This window comes from Hetaerina americana, unplaced genomic scaffold, assembly GCF_022747635.1.
Source record: "Hetaerina americana unplaced genomic scaffold, ioHetAmer1.1.p SCAF_14, whole genome shotgun sequence".
Lineage (NCBI taxonomy): Eukaryota > Metazoa > Arthropoda > Insecta > Odonata > Calopterygidae > Hetaerina > Hetaerina americana.
In genome coordinates this window covers 12,468,420-12,484,932 of record NW_027286514.1, presented here as the reverse complement: position 1 = coordinate 12,484,932, position 16,513 = coordinate 12,468,420, and the positions used below count along the sequence as shown (strand labels likewise).

Here is a 16,513-nt window from a genome sequence, read left to right as displayed (position 1 = left end):
GTTACAATTGTAAGTTGGTATAGTCATATACTATGAATAAACACAACAATAAATATTATAATTAAATATGTCATGGTCTCTCGAGTCAATGAGCAATTACATGCATGAAACATCTCTTTCTTTCATTTCAATAATCACTGATTACTAAACCAGATTACTTTGATGTATATCACTGGACTGGAAAATATCACTTCCTCACTACACTGCCGGCCGTAAGGCTCTGTTGGACAATGTAGGTAAGGAGAAATTGTGAGGAGATTTTTGGATGTAGACACAGGGAGGGGGGAGGCTAAAGCCACAGATGAACTTGAGGAGCGCAGCTGTCTCATTCCCTCCACCAGAACTTGGCTCTCCAGTGTAGCCCTTGGATGATGACGTACCCATGGCCAGGTTTGCTGATATGAAATCAGCTCTGCTTGAAGACATGCACACTAGATGCTGACTCATGCCCCTCTCTCGGCATCCATGATGGCGGAGGGGCATTGCCCTTTCGGTATGAGTTACCTTACCTGAAGGCAATAGAAATGCTCTTAATGATTGCAAAACTTGATGATCACTTTTATTTAATGCTTGAAATTATATAAATTGCCTATTCATTATTGATTATTATTTTTTTTCTATTTCAGTCTGCATGTTAAGCATGTACTTAAAGTAAGAAAAGGATGAAATAAATTAAATAAAGAAACTCTGTAAACAGTGCTAAATTATTTTTTAGTGATACCTAAATTATCTCTCCTGCAAAAATTTTGGGAGTGTCTGAAGAGAACCGTTTGCTGAAGTGCCCCCAAGAGCTTGGTTGGTAGATGTTGGGAGTTGCCTGCAGTTCAAGCATGATTAATTTTCTTCAAGGCCAAACTGATGGTGAGGAAAATTTCAAACCCTCGCTCACAAGAGTGGACTTGAGTCAAATCATTCATCCTTTAACTTAAGGCAACACCCAAAACTTTCCACCAAGTTCTTGGTATCAAGGTCAATCAGTGATAACATGAATCATGGAATACAAGTAGACTTCAAATGACCTTGAAAAAGTCAAGAAAAAATTTGGCATGGCCTCCCATTTAAGACAGTATGGGGAACTTTCGGGGCCCATTCACTTCAGGCATATTACAGAGCGGGTAACCATGCCCTCCCACCACCCTTAGGCACCAGGCCAAGTACTTGATTCTTGATAGGGAACCTGTACATTTTGACAATTATTTTTAAATATTCTCCTTATGAATTTAATAATAAATAAACTAAATCAAAACTCTCACTATTAGGTTGTAATTAATTTTCCCCAACAAACCGTCATATAAAATGTTATAAATTCTTAAACGCAATCAAGGTTTATTGAAAAATATAGCGATTTTTCTTCACTTCTGTAAGCCAACCATAGAGGTTCTGGACTTCCAATATTTTTGCTATTTTGATATCTCTGTAAACCTACTAAAAGGCTCTTCTAGACTTACAATATTTTTACATTTCTGATCCCTATCATTCTGAGGACTTTGTGTTTTCTTACTTCTGACCACTAACAATCTTTGAAAATGACTGCAATACTCTCTTAAGGACTTTGAATATATATCTATATACTCTTACTCCTTTACTTAAAATTATTTTGCCTTTTCTTCTTTAGAACCTTGACTCCTCTGTTTCCAAACTCACCCCATTAACCAGCAATGGCTAATTTCAGGACTTCTGTTTGTGCTTTTCTTTCTCCAGCCCGTTTTGGCTGAGCAAATTTCAACCTCCTTTTCTACAACATGGACAAAATATTACTTTTTACCACCATGAACTTAAATTTTTTCTCAACTTGGCTGCTATTGCTCTCTTCTTTTAAAAATATTTTTGCTCTATCGAAATTCGAATCTTGAAATGCATCTTTGAAATAATGAATGTAAATAACTAGTTATTTCTGCTCAAGATTTATAAAAAAATTATCTTTCCCTTGGAATTTGGGGTTGTTTGTCAACCTACTTTTCATTCAAAATAAGTGCTATTTCAATTAAACAATTTCAGAGTGTTAAAATCATTTGCCTTGACCGAGATTCGAACCCATATTCCTCAATGCCTGGTTGAGTGCTTTAGCCAGTTAAGCTATCGAGTCCTCCACTTAAACTCTGAAATTTTGAGGGCTTTAAAGGAAAGAGGTGTTGTGACAAAATACCGTACATACAATGTCACAGGCATTTGTAGTCTCACCACAGTCCACGATTTTGTCCAGGCTATTTTTACCAGCCTGCCTTTCATTCAAAATAAATACTATTTTAACTGGCTTATTTGTTATTAAATTGAACATTGAATTTATTACTTTTCTACTACAACCTTCAGGCCTATCTCAATGGATTTTTTAGTTTTCGACTTAACTTGCGCATTGTTTCTTTTGTACTTTTCCACAAACCAAATTGTTTGGACAATTTTATTTCGCTCAGCGTAGAAGTAAAAAATAGATGAGAGAAGGAAATGGAAGAAAGTAAATACATAGAATGAAGCATGGAGAGTTAGATAATAAATTGATGAGTGAAAAATAGAGCAGCTAAGTATGGAAGATGCAGTGTGAAGATTGGGAAAGGTAACAGAGGGAGAGTGAAATTGGTGCCTAGCATGTATACAGGAAGGTTAATAGGAAGGGAAGGAATATGGGAAAATCTGTGATGACAGTGAGATAAGTTGGGAAAACTATTAGTTGAGACCAGGAAAGAGCCAAGAGAGGTGGAAGGAATATATAGAAGAACTGCATCATAAAAAACTTAGGCGGCAAAGTAATAAATATAGAGAGAATACGGCATTGATGAAGAAAGCTTAGGTTCAGGCTTGGCATCTAAGGCCATGGGGGTACAAGGTACAGCTGTAAGGTTTAGGGAAAGGTGGTAGGAAGAGTTTCTATGAACTCATCTGTAGTATTTATGAAAGATAAATTTAGTCAGAAGACTGTCAGGTATAAGTTCCTATTCCAAAAAAGGTCAAGGCTACATCAAAAACCTCCCTTAACCAGTAGATTACCTTCAATAATAGTAGGCCATCCTCAGTACAGTAGATCATCAATAGCAGGCTAGACTAGCTTTCCTACTCTCAAGCTTATAAAGGAATACCACATTTTAATTCATGAAAATTAAGAATTGAATATTTATTGAGATGTCAAATATACACTTCAGTGACTTCAGGTTGAATCATAGGTTTTAGCAAAATAAAGTTTTCATATAATTTGTTACTTACAATATTTATTTAACAGCGCAGGTACAAAATCAAATGCATACATAATTACAAACTACACTAATGGCACAGCAGAATACAGTGCAATACAAAGCAAACACTACAGAGAAATCAGATGACTACTCAACTTTCACAATGGCCAAGCAACCAGTACTTTTTCCAATTCTTCCATGCTTGAGGAAAATTGGCCAATTTGACCAAACCTACATTTTTGTACTTGTTTATGCCAAAACTGAAGAAAACAGGGAGTGTTGGATGCGGCACACAGTTCAAAGTCTGGTGATCTTTTACACTTTTAGGACAAAATCCAGACAGCCTAATCCATATTGAGTAGAGGAGTCCTTGCAGTAATTGCTCAATATTGAAATATTTGCATCAATATACTGAGATTGAATATAAGCATCATGAATTATACACTTTATGCATTTACCTATCTTAGTTTTGTACCACTCAAATATTTAATAATTGTTGAAGTTGGAAAAGCAAAAATTAAGTAAAACATAATTCAAATTTTAATGCAGAAATTTTAAAGTGTAGAAATCATTAACCTTGACCACGATACAAAACTGTATCCCTTTATGCCTGGCTGAGTGCTTTATCTAGTTAAGCTACAGAGACATCCTCCCTTTCTCTAAAAACCCCAAATGCATATTAACTGATGACTGCATGTAAAAAGTTCTGCAGTTCTTTGAATTAAAAGTCTAAGTTTCTATATAAACTACTGTGGCTGATCTCATGATATATGCAGAAATGCTTAACTAATTTTTATGCCAGTGAACTCATTGCTGGCTATATATGGAAGAACTGAAGGTTTTCCTCAAATTTTAAAGATGGTAAGGATATCCTTACTTCCAGGGAAATAAAATTTCCTTCTGAAGTTAAACCTCCACTTATGTTGAATTGAAGAGGTTTGGAAGACTTCTTTCCCACTTTTCCAAATACAGGTTGCAGGGGTTGAAAATATTTAATCTTTACAGAAATGTGGCTATTGAACAGTACCCATTTCACAAACATGTTCACTGGGAGTAGGAAAAACTCGAAACAACTTTACACTAGCTAAAAAAGTTGACTAAAAACTGGAAGAATGGGGACGAAGAGCATTCTAAAGGAAAGGATGCAATAGGAATTGATAGCAAGAGTCTACAGGAATACCTCCTGAGAATAGGAAGTGTTGCCACAATAGGCTGTTGAGATTGGTAAGATGAAGTACCCAATGAGAAACAGAAAATTTTACTAGCAAAGAAGAATATGAATTGCTAGAAATAAGTAGAATTTCTAATTTTTTAGTCATGAAAAAGATTTAATGTGGAACATGGACTAAGAAGTTCCCCAACATTTAGTAAATGTTTCACTTTTGAGGAAAAATGAATAATTTCAATGTGGAATGTTACAGAAAAGGAAAGAGTCCATGAATATAATTTAAAAAGTTTTTGATTCTAGTTTTGTTGATGAGAAGTAGAGAGAATGTTATTCTCTAAAGTAAAAAGTTAATACCGATTATTTTGAGTCTAAAATGCAGTAATACAATAAAAATAAATTAAACTGTCATAAAACCACCCCAGATTGGAGAGCAATAGAATTAGCCGAGAAACACATTTGGTATTGTTATCAGGGTAATCAGAACTTGAAATATAGGATTCATAGAAATCACTACTAGGGGAGGGCCTAGTCTCTCCTATGTAGGTCTAGGTTTGTATTGAAACATAAATGAAGGTTGTGTTGATAGGATTGATTGCCTCTGAGGAAAAGGTTGAACCAATGGTAGCCTCATGTAAATATGTGAAATGTAGAAAATTGTATAAGTATTATTTTTTAGGAAAACCTTGTTTAAGCTCGAATTTCTTCATATTTATGCAAAGAAAAGGAAGAGGTGATTATAAAAGCCTTCAAGATATCATTTAGTTGGAGATCCAGTATTAGTGAAGAATGCAAGGGAAATGATGGCTTATGAAAATGGAAATCGCCATTGTTAGTCAATCTAAAAACAGGATCTGGTGACAAAGTGATGAGGAATGAATAAGCATATAAGAATAAAAACTTATAAGATAAATTGGTAAGAATTTAGGTATGTGTACTTATGTCTACACCCTTGATGGTAAACTATTTTAATTTGGCTGAATGGTAAAAATATTTTGAATGGGCAGTTAAGTAATGTTAGGTAAAAAATGAAGGTAAACAAGTTTGATTTTCTGACAAAATGTAACTTCTTTATCTTCCATAAATCGGAAATTAATGTAAACATTATGGCTTCTGTCAACCAGTCATGTAACATACACATTAACATTGCGGCCATTAGAGAGGGATGGCTGTATGCTATCCAACTTGCCCCAGTCTTCCAAACAACTGCTCGAGGAGGACCTTTACTTCAGTGAGTTTGAAAACACTACAAACTATGGTGAAAAGAAATGATCAAGACAAATGTGCTGTCAGATATTCTCTTATTTTTTCTTTAGAGTATATACCTCCCCCCATATTTCTCCTCCATGATATCTCACTACCTTACCATTTCTCAATCAACCCTTGGGGAACTATTCTCCCACAGCTTAGGTCTCCATACATCCTACTAACTACCCCTATGTTGTAAAATATATTGCATTGGAACTGGTTAAAAAAATCTATGCTGTACTGAGTTGATGCTACAACTATTGAAATTATTTTTATGTAAAATGCCTATGTGCAATGGAGTAAATTTTAATGTGAATTTCATGCGGAAATGAATATAAGGTAAATTATGTATGCACTGGTTTTCTAGTTGATTTTAGGCGAGGTAATTCACATTTACGCTGATACAGAGGTACTTAAGCGATTAGTCATTATTTTCTTACAATGAAAACAGAATACAGATGATGAGCACCGGTTGGACCAGATAGATGCTCTTAACACTACCACTCACATCTGAGTGGCATGAGATAATGGACAGTCTTCAGGATATGGATGTAGTTCATTGGAATGCGAGGATCAAAACATGGTAAGGGAAGAATCAAAGGAAAATTGCAAGGAAAGAAAGTGTAAGATAGGAAGCCGTACTGCCACTGTGAAGACAAGGCCAACTTCATCAGGCAAAGAATGATTATAGAATGACTGCACTACAGATGGCAATAAAGTAAGCCGGAAGGAGAAAAAATATGAAGTAGAGATACGGATGGTGGGTGGGTTAAATCCATGGTGTAATTGAAAGTAGAGGGGAAGATTAGGGGTTCCAATTCAGAATTTTAACTATTGTCAGATACACCCATTTAAATTTATTCACAGGGGCCAAAGTGATAGTGTGGGGGGGGATGTGCAACAGATGAAAGACTGTGGGAGCTTCGTTAAAACAACTTTTCATTTAGTGCACCCTCAATACATCCATTTTCTATTTTTTTTATCCTTCCTTCGATATGGTTTGTCCCAGAACCCCCCCCCCCTTCCTTGAACCTTATCCTCTGTCACAGCATATCCCATCCTCTTTGGCCATCATGTGCTTAGACAAGTGAGAATGCCATTAACATCCAGCTGGTCCGACAGGCACCCATTGTAGGAGTCTTCAACTAGCAATCCAGCCCCATTAATTATCTTCGGCAATCTTCACTTTCACCTCTCTCCATTTCACAACTACTAAAAACCATCTAGCTAATCATAATCCCATTAGGCCAAAAACCGGTATCTCTTTCACACACATTAATGAATAAACCAAAGTAATTGAATTTCACAATAATTCAAGATGGATGCAGAGCATTTTGATTGGTAATGGGATTTTAAAGGCTGTGGTTGCAGGGAGAATGTTAGGCAGATGAGAAAGGGTTAGAAATTGGATAAGGTACATTGGATGGAATGAAGGGAAGAACAAATATACCAAATTGATGAGAGGCTAAATGTGGTGCTGGATGTCAGGTTGTGGTTTGGTGGAAAGACAAGGGAGTTATCATAGTACTATTGAGCAGCTTGTGCCCATTCAAAACCTAACTTAATCAGTAGGTTACCTTTAATTATATCAATGACGGACTCTTCTTAACTTCATTTTGAACAGCATCTGAGCAGCAACACAAAACGCAATAGAATTTAATACAATACAATTTATCTTCTTGAGATCAATGCTACATTGATAGGGTTTCCAACAATGTAGGTGCATTACAGCCTGCTTATTATAAATTCAACATTTAAATTTTGGTTAATAACTAAGGACTAAGATAGTTTACGAATGGCATTGGCAGGCAGTACTAAGCAAAGCATGCACGAAATGCAAAGCAAAGAACAATTTAAAAATTGATTCATGCACTTATTTTTTAATTTATTTATACCAATACACACACTTCAGCATTTTCTATAGTATAAACATGCATTTTAAATTAATTAAAACCACAGGTATTGCAATTTTCCACTAGATATTTTATTTCAACACTACCGGTTTCGATGTTTTCACATCATCATCAGGTCCCCAAGGACGTCATCCAGCCAGCAGAGCAACGACCCTCGCCACGGGACATCACTCGCGAGGCCCACCGGCAGATTGTTCCGGCCCTTCATTGCTGCGGGGCCCTCTACAGCTCAATGTCTTTATTTTATTACCTGTGCCAATCCGGCGGTCGTATTGTTAATTCTCAGTATTGCCCCCAAAAAACCCCCCACCCCATGGAATTCCCACTGTTCCTCCCCGCCTCTTTGACCCCTCTTTCATCCTTTCCCCTCATGGAATTCCCGTCCCCCTTTTTTCCCCTCCTTTTCCCCCCCTTAAGCCCCCCACCCCTTGTATGCAACTATATATGTGGAGAAGATACGCACTTGTGCTCACACCTGATGATGATGTGAAAACATCGAAACCGGTAGTGTTGAAATAAAATATCTAGTGGAAAATTGCAATACCTGTGGTTTTAATATGTTACGCTTCCACCATATCACGCCTGAGACCTCATCATGCATTTTAAAGACCAACAATAAGATAATGTACCCAATTCCTAAATCCAATGATAGTAGCAGAAATGTACATTGCTGTTCTTAGATTTTAAAAGTGGCAAAGCAAAACATAATAGTTAGGAATTAAATAACCGGACTACACCTTTTCTCTTACCTATGGTCCATCCTTGATGCTAGTTGCTCCTGTAACTGTAACAGAGTATTCTCTTATTAATAATTTTATATTAAGCCATGGTGTCCTACTTTTATACTCGTAGTTTGATAAGTTTCGACTAGCTCGTTTAATGAACACAAAAAACAAAAAGAAATGCATCTAAGTTCTATTATATATCATATATGTAGGTCCTAAATTTATTCCGCACACTCCTTCAATCTTTCCTGGTTCAATAGTTTTACTAGTGTAATTAATAAGTTAACTACTATCTTTGATAGGATGCACAGATTTTCCCTTCTTTGACCTTTCCGTACAGTGCACCCATTACTTCCTTCTTCTGTTAACTCCCCATACCCTTTCAGTGAGGCTTCCATCCCATTTATTTGGCACAATTACTTCCTCACCTTACTTTAATATCTATCTTTTCTTTCTGCCTAATTCTGTGTTCTTCCATTTCTTTCCCTCATCTATCTTCCTAATCATATCACCTTTAATCCATGATTTCCTTGTATTTTTCCTATTTACTGTTCCCGTGGTTTAGCTTACTACTTTAGCTGTTCCTTTTTTGATATGTTCCCATTTTTCTTCTAATTAACCCATCTCCCTATCCTCATTCATATTTTTCTGCACTGACTCCAGGCACTCATTCCTTTTCATCATGGCTATGCTTCTAAATTCCATTTCCTCAACTGTCTTCCCTGTTTTATCCATTTAAATTTGACTTTACATTTCATTGGTACTAAATTATGATCTATGGATATATTCCTGGGAAACTGCAAATTAATCATGCTGTTACTAATTTCTACCTTACAATAATATAGTCTGATATCACTCCATCTCCAGGCATTTTTCACACATACCTACATCTATTGCAGTGTTTAAACCAAGTGTTCATAAAATTAAACCCTCTCTTCTGCAGAAATATTACTTCCTCATCGAGGTCACTACTTTTTCCTAAACTGCAGTTCCCTACCTCACTCCCATCTCTCATACCACCCACCACCAAGTTCCATATTCACAGCTCTAATGCTTCCTCCCAGGGGCAAACAATTCTTGCTTCTACCTGATTGTGCACCCTATTTCTTCCTCCATGTGATTCCTTGTGTCATGTAGGCCTTAAAAATGACCATGTTCAGCATTAATTTATAATATTTTATCAGTTACTTGGGTTATGTTTATTACACTTCTTTCCATCTTCTTGGTTGATACTACTGCAAGACATCCTGTGAGACTTTCCCCTCAGTATTGTACTGTATAATTATCTATCCACCTATGCCCGCAGCCATTCCCTTTCACCTTGTACTACACTAAAATACCAATTTTGTCTCTGTCCTCCTCCCAATTTATATTTTCTAATTCCCCTGTTTTTAATACTTCAAGTCCATATTCCACAAAGGTTATTTCTAAAGTTAGGTCTGTCTGCACATTAAATATATGCATTAGAATTTATTTAATTAATTGAAAATTTTATATTGATAGCTTTCAGCTTCCTAAAAACCTACTTCACTTTCATACATAATTGCTGTTCACTTCGACACTTTTCTTAACACTGCACCAGCTTCTTTAACAACTCATCATTGAAATTCACCACTTGGCAATTGAAGCAGTTGACAATAGTAGTCTTGAGTTACTCTTCATCTTCAAACCATTGTCCACCGAACCACCTTTTGAGGAGGAAGAATAGGAAATTTTCACTAGGTCCAAAAATGCTGGTCTACAGCATTCTTTGCTCTTTGTGTTTCTCGGTAAGCTTTTTCAGTGCCCACTGGGTGCGGCAACATAACTTCCTTTTTTCAAACCCAAAATGCTATCACAAAAGGAAGTTATGTCGCCGCACCCAGTATGTATTTTTGCGCGGCAATTTTGTCAATAGTGGTGCATCAAACAAGAAGAAATATATCAGCCAGACCACTAATCATTGATCAGACTGCAGTCCTTGGCCCAACTGTTAAACAATTTCATCAGCCTGGATACTCAGCCTGCCACTCAGCTTTTCATCATGTGCATTTGTGCGGTCATTTTTGAAGTCTTGAAACCATTGCCTAACCTTCCCTTCACTCATTACTCTAGGTCCATCAACTAGGCACAACTCCTGAAGAAACTGGCTTGCTGATGATCCTTTTGCACACTAAAGTTGAATCACAGCATGCACCTTGCAACTGGCCGGAGCAATAGTTTTCACGGATGTTGTTACCTGCAATAACCGACAAGCAAACTACTTAATAGCTAACTTCATGGGCTTCAAAAACAATCACTAAATGGCACTGCATGTGTACAACTTTGTTCAGACCCACCAATATTTAAATATTAGAGAAAGGCCATGGATTATCAAATATGCCCTGTTATTCAATTCAAATGTCTGATAATTGGTTTCGGTGCCTTTTTCTCTGCCGGAGCAGTCCATTCCTCTACACATGGATTTCTTGTGATGAGGGCCAAGTTAGTCTGCCCCTCCCGCTGCTATGGACAACTAACTTCTCGGTAGACTCGCTTCCACTGTTGCTAGGATTTTAAGTCGTAATTCTGTCCATAATAAGTCTGTGGAATAAGTTATCGAGGCAGTTTCCATCATCACAATTATTTCCTTTAAATGATTATATACCTAGTCCATTTATTAATCATTATGATTGCTGGTTTGCATGTAGACCTGAATAATGATCAAGTTTGTACTAATAGCATTTGTTTCTACAAAAAATTTCCATCAATCACCTGCTCTTTATTTACTATGATTCTTCCCCTATTATTGCTCTATGTTATCCCTGCACTGGCTCTCTTCCCCTCTGCTGTATATTACTCTAAAATTATAGCGCCAATAAACCCCACAGTGCTTCCATCTGCTCTCAGAAAGCATTAAAAATCAATATTTCTTTCTCCATTTCCCCATCTCCCCACCATCAACATCCCTGACTTTCAAATTGCCTTTTACCACTGATCAGTTCCTCTTCTCGTGAGTCTTTTCTGCTGTTTCTGCCATAGACAATTCCTCTTGACAATGGCATTGTGTGAAGACTAGGAAGGCCTTGTCTCTCCCACTGTCAGGTAACACACAGCCTATTTGGCTAATTCCTATAGCCAACTGGTTAACCTTGCCTTAAAATTCTATAACCAACTTCCCTATACTGCAAGACAGACTAGAAATAGGTTCAAAAACTCACTGAGGAACAGATGCTGTGTGGACTAATTTTTGTCCAGCGCCTACCCTTTGACCTATCAGGCATTGGTGACCCTATTGAGAGCTATGATCACTACTCCCACCCTCAAAGCTCTAGGGGTCATCAGAACAAACAAATCCTTCCACCACATCAAGGCCATATTCAACAGGGAGGGATATTCCTTATTAAATAAATGTATTGAAGTAGGTCAACTTATGCACCCATTCATGTAACAAGGACGATCCAATAAGTTGGACTTACTTATATAAATAGGAAATCTTACAAAACATGTATTATGCAACGAAGAGAAATGTGAATGTGATTCTCATTAATATGATTTCAAAATGGGGAGCCAACTGAAATGTATAATTGAAGGCAGGTGGGTGAAGCAAGAGGTGTTTGAGAGAATAAAGCATCTGAACAGTGCAAGTAAGTTATGGTTTAATCATAACAATATAGCTTAACCCCAAAATTGAGATAGGCAATTGGGATAGACACTGCCCCAAGATTCACAGTGATATCATTAAGGCTGTAACATGGTTAGGCAGACATTTAAAAATGGCATAATTAATCTGCAGTTTCTCAAAAGCAAAGTCTGATCATAGTTATGCATGAATGAAGTCAGATTCAAGGAGATGAGGTAGGGAGAAGACAGATGGTGGAAATAAATGGAGAACCACTAACCAGGACAAAAAATGAAGGAGTACCAGGCCAAAATGGAAAATTTTAAGAGCAAGGACAGAGAGGCTGGTACAATGGAAGGTAAAGAGGAAATCTCAGCAAATAAATCTCTAAATCTGCAAACATAACTATTCGAATAGTAAATAATTGGAAAACACAAGATGTTTGTAAAGATAAGACAAGATAATCAAATGAAAGAACTTAAAACACATAATTAGCTAGAAGGAATTATTCTCAGATTAAATATAAAACAGGTGGGAAACTAATGGGTTGCAACAGCCATGGTAAAGAACATGAAGCTAAGATTTATACTATGCAAATCAGGAAGGAAAAAGGGAATAACAGTCGATGCTATCAACTACATTTGAATTCCATATTTGCTCTTTCAGAATTAACATTTTCCCACCATTTAGGACAATTTTATCAAGTTCTATCAAATTTCCTATTATTCCTAAATATGTGGAACCCTGCATTTTGACAATTTCATTTTCAGTTTTCCCACTATTTGCATTACCATGTGCTCAAGTAAAATAATTCACATGCTAAAACCGTTACACATAAACATCAGTCTTTGTTCTAAACACTGTTTTGACAGTTTCATTTATATTTATTCCAAAAAACAGACGAGAGGGAGCAGTACTGTTATGTTTTTGGGAATAATTTTTAAATACAACAGGGTACCACTTACATGCACCATAGTGATGGAAATTTGAACTACTTAAACTTGCAGTCTACGTGTATGACAAGGAGTCAGCTACGTAATTTATACATTGGAACAACACCTGTGGGAGACTATTTTTTCTCACATAAATTGAAATTATTTGGAATGAAATTGACTCCTGACCCAAACATGGTGACTGAAAACTGGGTTTATTTGAACTGCCTCAAGCTAACAGTTATCACAGTGATTAGGCTCCTGAATAATAAAGAGCATTGAAAATTGCTTATCACATCAAAACTACTCTGAATCAAATATAATTTTATTTTCATCACAAAATTTTGAAGTTGGACATCAGATTGTGCTAGTCTAATAGCAAGGTAAGTCAGACATGTGTTAAGTTTTCCTCAATTACTCAGAAGTATAAATTTTATCCTGCTTATTAATGGAAAGACAAGGCAAAAAGAATATTTTTAATTGAGCACAACAAACTTTTAGCACAAGTTGAACAACATATGGGATTCTACTATACATTCCAAAAGAATATTAATTAACCCAAGAAAGGCTTGAGAGAGAGAAAGATGGAATATGGCAGGGATGCAGATCATTAAATTTAGACAAAATATGGTATAAATGAGGATAACTTAGGGCCAGACTTACTTTACTGTGATATATAAAGGTCATGAGGATAGATAAAATCTATATAGTACTTAACGGTTCAGAAAAATGTGGATGGAAGAGTTTCCATGGACTTATTCACAGCATTTATGTATGAGGAAATTTGCCAGGATATTCACTAGATTGTTGCTATTTCCCATTTCAAAAATGGGAAAGGCAGTTATTTGTATGGAGTACTGCACAACATAGATGGCTTCACATGCATTTTAGGCACTGCTTAGAACAATCAATAAAAGAAAGGAGAGAAAGGAAAATAATGATTTAGGGAATGATCAGTTAGGGTTCAGGAAGTGTAGGGCGTTATGAGATACCATAGAAGTAATGAGGTTATTGGTAGAAAAAAATATTAACCACAAGCAGGGTGTATATGTTTCATGGATTTCAAGAATTCATCCAACATGGTAAGCAACTTAGGTAGCATTAATTAATTCACAAAAGAAAGTTGGGAGTTAATTGGAGGGATATGCAACTGAACCACAACCTCAAAGTCTCTCAGGCTGCTCAGATACATGTAGCAGATGAAGAGCTGGGATGGGAAAGTTTAGACAGGGGTAAAACAGCTGTTTCCTATCATCATGTATTTCAATTTTTGCACAGAGAAAATAATAAAAGAGGCATGGGAAAAGCTGTGACTAGGAATGAAAGTAGATGGGAAATTCTACAATTTCTAAGTGTAACAATCATTCGCCACTAATGTGCACAACCGGATGACTCCATTAAAAGTTCCTATCATCGCTGCTTCCACAGTTTCTTTGAATTCATAAAATTAGATTTGCATATGTTCAAACTTAAGTCAGCCTGTTTTATACTGCTGAGCACATTAGAATGGTAGTTAGGTAGATATACTTGTCAGTTGACAATAACTGTAAACCAAACATTAATGAGGTTTTTGAGAAAAATGAAGCACAAGTTAAACAAAATTAGAGGGCATAAACCAAAGCAGGGAGACTAGCTTACTTAATAAGACAGTGCTTGAACCCAGGTAGTCAAAGTAGTTAAGTCATGATTTGTTCTTTAAAAAGGGAACAAAATATGAAACAGTGAAAATGCAGGTGTTACGTGAAAAGCTAAAACATGAATTATCTAACATTTTCTTGAATTAAGGCAGGCTCATGACTATCCATGAAGTTCAGATCCACACCAAGGCTGGAAAGATATAGAATCTGTATTTATTACTACTTGTAATGCGAGTTAATTGGACTTTTCCAAACTATACTGTGAAATATCAAATCCCCGTTTGGCCGCAGCGCTTTGCTCAACTATATTCGCGAGATTTAACCTGTTTCCAGAAATAATAGTAAAGCAAAAACAAAACTTGAATTTCAAAAATAAAACGTGTAATAATGTATTAAGTAAATTCATCGGATTTTGGAATCAAATGCGTACAGAACACATCACACACTGGGGATTAAATTAACATTAGAGGTGCTCCCTTTTTTTGTCTATTAGAACTATTAAAATAACAACTTGTATTTACGGTACGTACCATTAACAGTGACCCATTCATGCAATTCATCAACACGCGCAAACGCGACATCAACGACGCCCAAAGTTTTGAGTGAAATATCAAAATGGTACTTTGATCCTAATGGCACTTAAGCTTCAGCAGACAGGGTATTTTGAAAGGCATTCGATTTAAATGTAAGCACTTATTAATGTGCAATAATAATTAGTACAAAGATTTATTTTGTAACCTTAAATATACGATAATCCTCCCAAGATCCTCTTCTGTTCTAATCCGCACCGGTATCTGTTAATGCAAACCGGTAGAACACGTAGATTCAGCAAGGCAAGCCGACCATCTAAGACCAAGACTAAACGGGCAGAATATGCGCAAGCGGGAAGCCGGTGCGAGCAAGGCTTGGTCATTGAGGGGAGAAAAGGGAAAGGAGGGGTAAGAATTTGAGGAAGAAAATGGGGCCTTTGTGGGGCTGTTTTGGTGGAAATTTTAATGTTTATTTTTATGATGATTTTGAAAAATGAATATTGCAAAGCAATACATTTGCCATCGCTTAATGTCATTTCACGTAGCCCATGCCATAATGGCATCCTTAAACAAATAACATAGGGTTTCATATTTCGCGAATAACCCCCCCCCCCCAGGTGATACAGCCGCTACTCTGAAGAACGTAAACATTGGAAAGAAAGTAAAACCCAAAGCCGTACACTTAAGGGCACTTATAGGTGGAATATAGAAGGGGGTGGGAAAGTTATTGTTTGGCGGGAAGCCAGAGGCCAGTGACCCGTCACTCAAACAAATGAAATTTAAAATAAATAGTTCTACCAATTACTCCCTTGATCAGGTATTTGCACACCAAATTGACCTTCACAAGTCGCAACCACACACACACGCAGGGTTTACGGGGCGGGAAGCCCGACGCCAGTGACCCGTCACTCAGACAAATGAAAAAATAAAATAAATAGTTCAAACAATTACTCCCTTGATCAGGTATTTGCACACCAAATTGACCTTCACAAGTCGCAACCACACACACACGCAGGGTTTACGGGGCGGGAAGCCCGACGCCAGTGACCCGTCACTCAGACAAATGAAAAAATAAAATAAATAGTTCAAACAATTACTCCCTTGATCAGGTATTTGCACCACAAATTGACCTTCACAAGTCGCAACCACACACACACGCAGGGTTTACGGGGCGGGAAGCCCGACGCCAGTGACCCGTCACTCATACAAATGAAAAAATAAATTAAAATTATATAACACTTACTCCCTCGCTCAGGTATTTGCAAACAAATTGACCTTCGCAAGTCACAAACACTCACACACACAGGGTTTACGGGGTTGGAAACCCGGCGCCAGTGACCCGTCACTCAAACTCGGACGACACAAAAGTACAGTGCTGGAGGGGAAAGTGCCGAAAAACCTGACACCAGGTGTTTCGCCTGCTAAGCAGGCCTCTTCAGAGAAGAATTCTTTTCCCTGAAGAATTCATTCTTCTCTGAAGAGGCCTGCTTAGCAGGCGAAACACCTGGTGTCAGGTTTTTCGGCACTTTCCCCTCCAGCACTGTACTTTTGTGTCGTCCGAGTTTGAGTGACGGGTCACTGGCGCCGGGTTTCCAACCCCGTAAACCCTGTGTGTGTGA

General features: G+C 37.1%; 1 long non-coding RNA gene across 1 annotated transcript; it reads right to left on the bottom strand.

Annotated features, from left to right (window-relative positions):
* Nucleotides 1-493: 493 nt before the first annotated feature.
* On the bottom strand, nt 494-14,943 carry LOC139686382 (uncharacterized). Its single transcript, XR_011700370.1, has 3 exons — nt 14,895-14,943; nt 8,240-8,274; nt 494-509 (listed from the first exon to the last, which is right to left on the bottom strand). It is a non-coding gene; the product is annotated as an uncharacterized lncRNA (long non-coding RNA).
* Nucleotides 14,944-16,513: the final 1,570 nt, after the last annotated feature.